The sequence below is a fragment of the Pinus tabuliformis genome, chromosome Q (genome assembly GCF_031772625.1).
Source record: "Pinus tabuliformis cultivar Carrire ecotype Pingquan chromosome Q, CPIR1, whole genome shotgun sequence".
In the NCBI taxonomy this organism is placed as follows: domain Eukaryota; kingdom Viridiplantae; phylum Streptophyta; class Pinopsida; order Pinales; family Pinaceae; genus Pinus; species Pinus tabuliformis.
Genome location: NC_142296.1, coordinates 581,144,182 through 581,155,630, shown reverse-complemented (window position 1 = coordinate 581,155,630; position 11,449 = coordinate 581,144,182). Strand labels below are relative to the sequence as shown.

Here is an 11,449-nt window from a genome sequence, read left to right as displayed (position 1 = left end):
CTACACAGAAGCCCTTTGAAAGCTTAGTGGTTTCACTAGGAGCGTGGGGATGCACATGGATGATCAATTGATTCATACAATGCTCAAGAGTACCTGGGCTTCATACTTTGCCCACATGTAACATTGAAACGCCTTTTATCAATTCACATGTGAACCATGCTCGAATAAATACATATAGTTTGGAAGGTTTTATGAAAAACGCAGTTGCCTAGATATGTAATCAACATTATCACTAATTTCTAATCATGGTCTCATTTCTTTCAAATATCAAATACTTTGTTTAATCTCTGATGTATGGTTCTTTGTGCGGACCATTTGCTTCAAAATGCATTAATAGAGCATGTAATAGGAGGTGGTCAGTAAATAAAGTTGGAAAACGCACTTGATATGTAAGTAATAAAAGTTGCGTCTATTGAATCACGTAAACATCATTAATGGAAGTCCCTGGATTGTGTGAAATAAGAGTAGTCCCAATGGGTACATAAAATGGAAATTATACGACATAGATGAGTGAGAAATCCCAGTGTAAACTGCAGTATTTCATTCGATTATTTCCCACTTGGAATTTGCATTGGATTTTGGTAATGGCATCTTCACACAGCCTCTCTAATTTTATTTTAGTTAATATTTTAATGGCAAGTGTGCCTTAGTTACCCGAATTCATGAATTGCAAATAAAACCATTACCTGAAGCTTAGATTTTTTTCATTTTCTATGCAAAGGAATATAGGTAAGTTTACTTTAACTATGTTAGACCGAATTGGTATGTAAATCAACAAGGCAAATTCAGTTATTTTTCCATTTGGCCATCATTCTGAATGTCTCTCGATGTTTTTGAGGAAGTTGTTTACCTTAACCGGCTATCATGGGACTCTGAATAGTATTTCGGTTTCTATTATCCTGGAAATACTGAGTTTGATAGCCAGCTAGCCTGCATAATTTGTGTCAACCACAAAGTTCTACTTTGGACAGGGGCAATCCTCTTATTAATTGTTTCTTGTTCAACATTAGCACGAGTCAGGAATACTTCAGTAATACACGCTTCACACTTGGTGAGGATTAAACCTACGAAGTTAGCTCATCTTTGTTTCCCCTTTGTGGACAAAGAGCCACGTACCCGGTTTATTTCTAATCGCTTGCCTTTATCTACTTCATACTGCTACTCCCGCCCCGCTTCACACCCCTGGAACGAGCAACGGGAACTGAGACAGAATAAAGAGCTCTTATTTTACCGATTCAAATAAATAGAGGTGTTAGTGGAATAATAGTTGTTCAAAAGTATCTAAACAATATTTAATTGTAACAGGACTGCAACACGACACTTCAAAACGCTTGCGCATGGACCACAAAAGTATCTAGATAATATTTAATTGTAACAAGACTACAACATGACACAACAAAACACCTGCGCATGGACCAAAAGTGTTGCTTGTCTCCAGGGGTTTCGATTATTGAAGGGTTTCGTTGGGCAGGCCAGGGCTGGATTAAGAGACGACGACGAAGAGGAATAAACAATGTGAATGCTCCTGAAAACTCCCATAACGCAATGAAATATTGCAATAGGGTTTGGACCTGGCAATCTATTTATCATGATTGAAGGTATGAACCAATTTGAATATTTGTTTGTAGAATTTTTCATTGTTTCAGTTGAGTGTATCCACCAAGATGGCTTCCCTTCCGAACGAGGGAAAGAGGATGAGGAGATTGGAGGAAACATCATCTGGGCACAATTTACAGGGTCTCAGATCCGAAAAGGGTGAAGAAAGGAGGAAAAATGATAAACGATTTCGGGTTTCTGGTGCAGGAGAGGGTTTGATACCCAAGGTTGAAGAAATGGGGGTTTCCGTAAAGGTCGATACAGAGAATGTGTCGTTACAAATGTTGATGCGGGAAAATGATAAACATGCTTTTTTTTCTATAAGCGTTTGGTTGTATAACCTCGTAGGGCAAAAGACAAATCTATTTCGGGGATAAAATGTGTTGCTGAAGTACTTGCATACAGAGCTGCCACCGTGACTTCCCCGGGGCATAACCCTGGAGGGCAGAAGACAAATCTGTTTTGAGGATAAAATGTGCTGCTGAAGTACTTGCATACTGAGCTGCCACCGTGACTTCCCCGGGGCAAGGACTATCCAGAAGCACTGAGAACTTCCACATGCTCTGATGATGCGCTCCACATGCTCTGATGATGCTGGCGCAAATGATATTTTAGATGAACTTGAGCTTCAACCTTAAGGTAAGCTAGAAAAATTACAATTATTGATAATTTCTGAATACATGTTTAAAACTCTATGTTATTGTAATCAGCAGGTCCCTACAAGTACTCGGCATTGCGATAGTCTTTGAGTTTATAGATGACAGAGACAACCCAATGTTTTCTTGAAAGTCCAAGAAAACTTACATATGCAGAAGCCCCTTTTTACCCAAGTATTGCATTAACCCAAACGATCTACAATAGGTAATTTGAATACAAACACAATGTAGCAGAGCAAAAACTATAGTTCACAGAATTGAATTGGGATTCTGTGAGCAATATAATCGACCATCTGATGTGAACATTTGTATAAAATTCAGTGCAGAAAGCGCTTAATAATAGTGGGCACTCGTAAATCAATCAAAGGGATAACGATCAATCACTTTTAATTCAGATTAGGGATTTCATTGTCAGCAGCAGCAAGTTGTATCTGTTTCCATGCATATCTACACATCATTCATTGAGTATTCAACATTAAACTAAATTATCTGTATAATTCTCTGTCAGTCCGTCATTTTATCCTACCAAATGACTGGTTTAACCAAGATTTATTGCGTACGTTGTTTCGGCACATTAAAATACTTGCATAATTTGAAATGACGAGAACACCATCTGAAAAGGTCAAGAAAAGTTTGCGAAGCTTGATTATGGTATGGATAACGTTAACTTCTCCAAGTGGTAACGTTGTAAACAAGAATAGAGAATACAGTAAACAAAAGATTTCAGTAATTTCTCTGAAAAAACTGAAGAGATGTAACTAAAGCAATCGCTAAGGCTACGTACAGGTACTGTGTAGCAGTAAAGGTAGGCGAGCCCTTCATTCTGAACCCAGCACGATTACCAGCTAATGAAGAAGCAGTTGAGGCCAGTGAAACTACACCATCCAACCCCTATCCTGTTGCAGTTGAGTAACCAAATGATCCGCCCACTAATTAAGAAGCGGGAGATTTCACACACCCATAAAGATATGGTATCGATGCACTACTACCGGCATCCGAGCATCCAGGTAAGAGTGGTTAACCCTCTCACGCATCCAAGCTCTTAAAATCATCTTTAACTCTGTCATCCTATGTGACATTTTCACTCTCAAGCTTTGGCTTCGTCCGAATACCGGCTGCTACTGGAGCGCTGTTATTTCCAATCAGGGCAGTCTGCAGTGCCTCTCCTTTGTCAGCTTGATATTCTAGTTTTGTAATGCTATAGTTACAATACAAAAGCAGGTAAATGAGTATTTTAAGTTATTAAATGGAAACCGACCTACCAATTATGCTTGGCCTGTATCTTCTAGTACACCCAGTAGAAAAAGATGGACGGTGGAAGACGAAGAAGCTCTGTCGCGTGCAATCCACAGATTCAGTCCAGAGATTTGAGCTCGGTCCAGAGCTTTGAGTTGCTTACTCTAACTGTGAATGAGAGCTAGCACTTGACGGACAAGCATGGATAGGCATAACGAGGAAAGGCAGACCTACCATTCCCCCAAAGTGATAACTGTTGTAGCATCCACTATTAATGCGTTGAAGAGGGTAATATTTCTATGTGGATAGCACTGCCATATAACATCTGGTAGGGTAAAGATCACTGGAATTTAAGACAAGTGGTACCGCCATGCAAATTTTTAAACACCTGTTTAAATATGTGAATTCTCTGCAGCCTTGTAACGTAAACAAAAAAAATATCTTGTTTAAAATTATCTTCTTAATTCCCAAACATGAAATGCCAGCCAAACTAATGTTAGCATTAGTTAATTGAGAGTGAAACTGTGGAGACAAATTGAAATTTATCCTAACTTTTAGTACATCATGCCTCGATATGAGGCCAAATAAGATGTTTAAATTGTCGATTGGTTCTAATGGTGGTTAGATGAAGCTCATAAGTTACCCAAAAGGTGTTTAAAGTTATTTTATAAAATATGACCCAAAAACATTAGATTAAATTGATTAGTTAACTTGGTTTCTGTGCGGGGACTAATAAAACTATCGTGAACCGATTACAATAGTCCCTGCAGCCCCGAAGGGGGCAGGGACTAATAAATAAATTAAAAACACATATAAAGAACACGTCTCAATCAACTTAATGCACATCCCATTCGTAAGGCATCTTATTTATGACTTATAACATTCATGAACATGAAAAAATGACCGAAACGTTGAAAAAAATGCATAAAAACGAACGATGAAAACTCATCATGAAAACACATAAAAAGACAAGTCCCAACCAGTATGCAATTACAATCCCTACTGGTTAGACCCAACATCATCTATTTTATATATATATATATATATATACATATATAAAAGTCTAAAAGTCTAAAGATCTCACAAATTAATTTGGAAACTAAGAAAAATCTCTTAAAATATTAGAATTTTAGAATTTTGTGTGTTCCAGGTTTTTAATATTACTAAATTCCTTTTCACTCAATAAACACTATTCTGATTTTTTTAATTTCTTTTTAGCAAATTCCAGCGAAAAGTCTATTGGGTAGATGTCGTAGACAACGCCTGTAATATAACGTGGAAGGGAGAGTGTAACAAACAAAGATTCAGTTGAGAGAGACATAAACAACTTTCTGGTCGGTCGGCCATTTTTTCAAGCAACGTACAAAGTGTATCATGCTTTCACAAGCAGTTGTCTATAACGCGATTTTTTGAAAGTTTTTCTGGCGGGTTTTTCTGGTCGAAATCCGGCAGGAATTTATTGGAATCGCAAGTTTGATAGCTAGTTTCTGCACAATCAAAGTGTCCCAGAGGTTTTTCAGGGTGCTGAATCCAAATATGCAGTTAAAAAACCATTTTAACTGCAACAAAACAAGATTTAACCTCAATTTCTTCTGCCGGATTCCGTCACCGAAATCTCCAAAAAATCACATTATAGACAACTCCCTTTCACAACGGCTGCAATCACTGCACTTAATAATGGAGCAAGCAGTCAAATTAAGCTACCCCGGTGCAGTGTCAGCAATCTAGAATTTTTGCAAAGACAAAACAACAGAAAGAAAATACATTGAATTTGCACTTCCCCTGCAATTGTCAACGTCCCGACGAAGACACCTTTTGGCCGGTAATAAAGAATGAGGAACAGATCAGTTGGTCGCCTACTCGTTGCAGGCAATGATACCTACTTTTAGCTCTGTAACCAAAAGTGAGGAGCGTAGTGGGTTGGTGGCAGCGAGTGAGTATATATTTCCACTTTTCTGTGTATATATATATATATATCTTCCACTTTTCTGTATATCCCATCGTCTCTCATTCCGCAGGCATCAGATAATATGGCAGCAGATAATATGAGGCATAAGAATTCGTCCCAATTTTCTTTGGTTACTATTCATTCTTCATCTATAACAATGGATATCTTCTAATCAATACGCTTGTAATTTGTAGGTTGCAGGGAAAGGTTGGTGTGATCACAGGAGGCGGCAGCGGAATCGGAGAGGCGAGCGCCAAGTTGTTCGTGGAGAATGGAGCAAAAGTAGTGATTGCAGACATTCAGGACGACCATGGAAACCGTGTGGCTCAATCCCTCGCTCCCAACGCCTGCTTTTTCCACTGCGATGTCTCCAAAGAGGCGGACGTTTCCGCCCTGCTGGACTTCGCGCTGGAGAAGCACGGGCGTCTCGACATAGTGTTCAGCAACGCCAGAATCCCGGGCGGGCTATTCTCGTCCATGGAAGACGTCACTGTCGAGGAATTTAGAAAGGGTCATTTCCGTGAATGTGCGCGGGGCGTATCTGTGCGCGAAGCACGCGGTCAGGGTGATGATAGCCACCAAAACCAGAGGTTCAGTTCTCATGACGTCGAGCATGGCGTCGGTGATGGCGATGCCCAACGGGCCCTCTTACACGGCATCGAAGCACGCGGTGTTGGGCATTATGAAGTCGGCGGCCACTGATCTTGCTCCGCACGGCATTCGAGTGAACTGTGTTTCACCCGCAGGCGTGTCGACGCCCATGTTGATCGACGCCATGAAGAAGAGCTTCCCGTCCTTCGACAAACAATGCGCTGAAGAGATGCTGGAGACGACGATGGAGCTGAAGGGTGTCACTCTGGAAGCCATTGATGTTGCCAACTCTGCCCTCTTTCTGTGCAGCGACGACGCCCGTTACATCAGCGGCCATAATCTTGTAATCGACGGGGCATTCACGTCTTGCAAAGCCTTTTCCACTGCAAATTCCATGGATTTTCTTCCCATCAAGTCCTTCTTCAATCGGTTCGCGGAAGCGAGTTCAAAGAAAATCCAGAGCGAAGTGGATGGACAGGTAGCTACTCAGACACCCAATGGTCAGTAGCTTTGAGGCAGCCTCCATTTGCTTTTCACCATTTTCTCTTCACAGTTTCTATGATTTGACCATACAATCCTGAAAACATTGACCGTGTAAAAGCATGACATGATGGAAGGACTCTATGTAAGTACTCTATGTAAGTGTGACCATACACGAAATCTGCAGAGTTTCTATGATAATTTTAAGGGAGAAGTTTAATCATTTTGTTTTAGATTTTTTTAGGTGCCAAGCTATGTAATTGTGAATGCATTCTAAATTTTTATTATTTAATCTCTCTATATATATGAATTTGTGAGTTTAATATACAAAAAAAAACCATTACATTGTATTTTTTTTTAATGAAATGAATAAAAATATTTATTAGAAATAAAGATAACATATTTAAATATAATTATACATTATCATTATCGGTGATTCCTCTTGCGCTTGTTAACATTTTACATCATTGGCTGGTAATCAAGCGATGTCTTTCCATGTTTGACTTCAGAACATTTCTCACATGAATCAACTTGTACTCCGAGTGAAGATAGAACGAGATTGAAGACCCCGGATCTAGTTTCATCCATCCGGGCTGCGATATATATTCAGGGAAAATAAAGACATCAAATGTACATCATTGCTGCACAGATAATCATCCAATCAAAAGGATGATGGCTCTATCAGAATCATCAGTCTACACTCAGACGATTGTCTGTCCTATGTACATGAAAATGAATTTATAAAGCTGAGCATGGAAATGCCCGCCTCAGCTAGATCATGAAAATATTATGAAGATAATGTATTGTATTGTATCTTATTACAGGTCTCCTCCCCACATTGAAAGAACTTCGGATCCTCATAATAAAGCATTTCACCCGACATCAAAAGATTAACGACCTCATTCTTTAGGGGGCAACTGTTATAGACATTTTTGGGCACTATAACCCCAAGCATGAAATGTCCATAAACCAAGGGCTCCTAAGTCCCTAAAAGTGTTATTCTAACCCCTAAAGGAACAAGGTCAACAGATTACAGCTTCTCCCAGAAGTTCTCCATGAAAAATTGCTCAGAATTAGTCAAAACATGATCATTTCAGCTGCTCCACTGGCTAAGTGCATTGCATCTCACCTAAATACACTATGAGGGTGTGCTGCATTTCAAAAATCCCTTCTGTGGGGTGCGATGGGCGAGAAATGACAAATGGCAGTGTCATTCCGCGAGGTGGAGAGGCAATGGAAGCTTCTAGAATCTTCTCCTGTGACACTTGCCTCACTGAATTCGAACAAGGATGAGTAAGAGGCCATCAATCTCCAAGTGGAAGCAAGAACTATCAGAGGGAAGACACTAATCAAATCACAAGCTGACTCATCCCCCTTACAGATATCTATATATATGGATCCCTCATCCCAGAGATCCAGAGGCTGGAATTTTGCATATTGTAAGGAATTACTATTGGTTTCTTGAGACAAACATTAGATTTTTGGGTGATCTAAGCTTTGTTTGAGGTGAAGAGGGCCTTCTTTGCTGGGAGGTTGATGCTGGGTCAGAACAACTGGTTGTAACTCCTCTTGGCTCTTTTCTTGTTTATCAATAAAAGCTATTCAAGTTTTCCTCCATGCTTTTATGTCATTGATGCTTGCTACATTTGTATGGTCAATTTACATCTGATCCTAGATTGTTTATGATTATAGATCCATGTCTTTGTATAGTGCTATGCTTCTGTGATCTTACAGGTTCTTTGTGAAGCTGGGCGTGCAAGGGAGCAGGTAGCTGAAGACTATCAAAGAAGAGAGGGATCAAATCAGGAGATTAGCGCAAGACAAAGGTTGGTCTTTCTGTTCCTCTCTATCTATAATTCATAAAGGAAAAACGAAAGTAGTTTTTCTCTGTTTGTTTCTAAGGCAGCTATCACACCTTAGTGGGATAGAGCATTTCTATATAGACACTTTTCCCTGTAACAGAAGCCCTGTAACAACTTGGGTTGAGTTAATAGTCTTGGAAGTTTTGGTTGGAAAAACACTCTGGAAATCCTTGGTGGGTTGAGTTACTAGTCTTGGGAGCCTCGGTTGGGCAAACGCTTTGGAAGCCCTATATAAGCTGTGGGTTGAGTTACTAGTTTTGGAATCTTTGGTTGGACAAACACTCTAAAAACCCTGGAAGGCTTGGATGGAGACCAATCTAATGATGGTTTGTGATGTCCGGCCATGAGGTGGAATCATTGTTTGATGGGTTGATGTGGATGACCTCTAGAAGCCCTGGATGATTTTTTATTGATTTTTTTCTATGAGATCCCACATTCATGCTTGGATTATGGCATGGGGGTGAATGACTAAAGAGAGATTTGGCTTAGTCATTCTATGGTCGGATGGAATGTGGAAGTCCCATCCGAGTTTGGATTTTTCATCATTAATGAAAGGTTGTTTCTCCTTGTATTTCTATGAGAATTTTGATGGGTTGTACGTGGTCTATATGGTTATACTTTCATGAGTATTTTTGTCCATATTATGATGGTTATGTATTTGCTTTATGACAACAACCATGTACGACTTTCCTCATGCTTTTACTTGTAATTGAATAATCAATGCATCTATGAATTAATGGATGGAATGGAAGTTGATGTGTTGAGGCATCAATGGTTCTTAGCAATTCTCAGCTAAGTATGAGATCCCTATGCTCAGAACTGTTAATTACACCTGTATATTACACATTTGAAATATGTTTGATGGAATGCTTGTCGTGGCTAGTAGGGGTCTAGTCAAGGTATTGAACAAGTATTTTCTTCAGTACTGTCATTTCCATGTTGATTTACTGATCTGAAGAGATGGTTTAATTCTTGGCAGTGACCTGGGCTATGGGCTTGAAAAAGTAGCTCAAATCCCAGAGTCGCTGGTATAGCACTTATTGTTTTGGTATCTGGTTGCTGGCAAGAAAGCCGGTGAGAGCGATTTTGAGTTTCTAGCTGCACTCATGCCTATAGCATGGGAGTGACTAAGCCTCAAATTGTCCAAAAGCTCAGTACGACCTCAAGGCAAGCTGTCTAAAGTATTGGATTGGTTCCTAAGTGTCTTGTAGCTGATAATTAATGTTTTTATGGTGTGTTTCCTTCTATTCCACTTCCTTAACGTGACTTGGGAGGTCGAATCATATCATAGTGGCCTCTCGCCGCATGTTTACCCCAACTGGCCGGTTGCTTGGGTAGATGTGGGAGGAGGGTGTTGCAGAGTGATATAAGAGCATGAATTCACCCCTAAGACTGGACGGGTTATGTGTTGGTCATGCATGCATATTTCATGTGCATCTCTCGCCTTTGCATTCCATGTGCTTGTGGTATTTGCATGATGTTGTTCATGATTGCAGTGATGTCCTCATGTGAGATTTGAGGTGTTCTTATGGAATGCATCGTTGTGAGTGTATGACTGGTTCCATGTCGATTTATGTCATTTACATGTATCGTTGTAGTATGCTTGGTTACATTCTTGCATGTTTGGTTACATTCTTGTATGCTTAGTTGCATGTATCATTCTTGCATGTTTGATTTCAAGAATTTTTCATTCACGCTTGATCATACGTGTTTATGAATATGTCTAGATGGTTATGCATAATTGATGCATGTTCATGTTTGCATGTGGTCAAGTGTATAGTGATGTAATGATGGTGGTTTTCATGAATGAGGTTGTGGTGTGTGTTGTTGTTGAGGTCGTGAATTGATGATTGGACAATAGCTAGAATGACGGTTGCATGGTCATATGCTTATGTTTTATGTTTCTATATGTTGTCATGATTATGTTATACATGTATCAAGTTGATTTGTTGATCTTGTAGACAAGGTATTCTCCCCGAGCTATACTAAGGTACGATGGTTTATTGTGATTTGGTTTAGCTAACGTGATATACCTTGCAGGAACTAGCAAGATGGTTGACTACAAAGACTCTCCCTATGAATTCGAAGAGTAGTATGGTGTTGGGAACTCTTCCGACCTGGAAGTGACACTGAGAAGCTTAAAGGAAGAGATAAGGAGTTGTAAGGCAGATAATGACAGAATCATACAGTCTCAGGAAAAGTTAGCATAGGTAAATGTAGTCATACTTCAGAGCTTGTTAGATTTGTAGCGACAGGGACCCGTTCGGATCAGTCATGAGCAGGATAACAAAACTAATGGGGCATATGGCAGTAGATCGCATGGCAATCACCGGTCAGATAAAGAGGACACAATCTGGGATGGCAGATTGTTGGACACTCTAGAGAGGAGAAGGGATAGACACATGTATGACTCTAGTTCTGATTCAGATAAGCACTGTGATCGTCACCGTTATCATCCTTACAGGAGGAGCGATATGGATATTTTCCGAATGAGTTTAAGAAAGCAAAGCCACCTACTTTTGATGGGGAGGTAAGGAGATCACGTGATGTAGAGGCTTGGCTACTCGGTATGAAGAAGTTCTTCAAGTTGCATGACTACTCAGAGAACATGAAAGCTAGAGTGGCTACTTTCAGTCTTAAAGGTAAAGCAGACATCTAGTGGGAAGATGTGAAGAATGTCAGGGACATAAATGAGGAATATTTTACTTCGAGTGAATTTGAGCGGCTATTCAAGAAAAATTATATGTCATAGAGATACTTTGATGATAGGGAAAAAGAGTTCTATGAACTAAAGATGGGATCCATGACAGATGATGAGTACACCAGTATGTTCTTGGAACCGTTGAGGTATGTGCCTTACCTCAAGGAGAAGAAGGCTAAGATTCAGATATTCATTAGTGGACTATCATTTGCATTCAAAGACATGATTGAATAGGATGAGCCTAGATCATTAGAGGATGCCATTTGAAAGCTAAAGCATTGCTACGAACAATTGAAGTGCAACAATGAAACTAAGCTAAGCTGGAGAGGTAATGTAAAGAACAAAGGAAATTGGGATAAAAAGTGAGCAAGGCCATAGG

General features: G+C 39.8%; 1 pseudogene; it reads left to right on the top strand.

Annotated features, from left to right (window-relative positions):
* Positions 1 to 1,664: 1,664 nt before the first annotated feature.
* On the top strand, positions 1,665 to 6,620 carry LOC149220788 ((+)-borneol dehydrogenase 1 pseudogene; annotated as a pseudogene).
* The last annotated feature ends 4,829 nt before the right edge of the window (positions 6,621 to 11,449 follow it).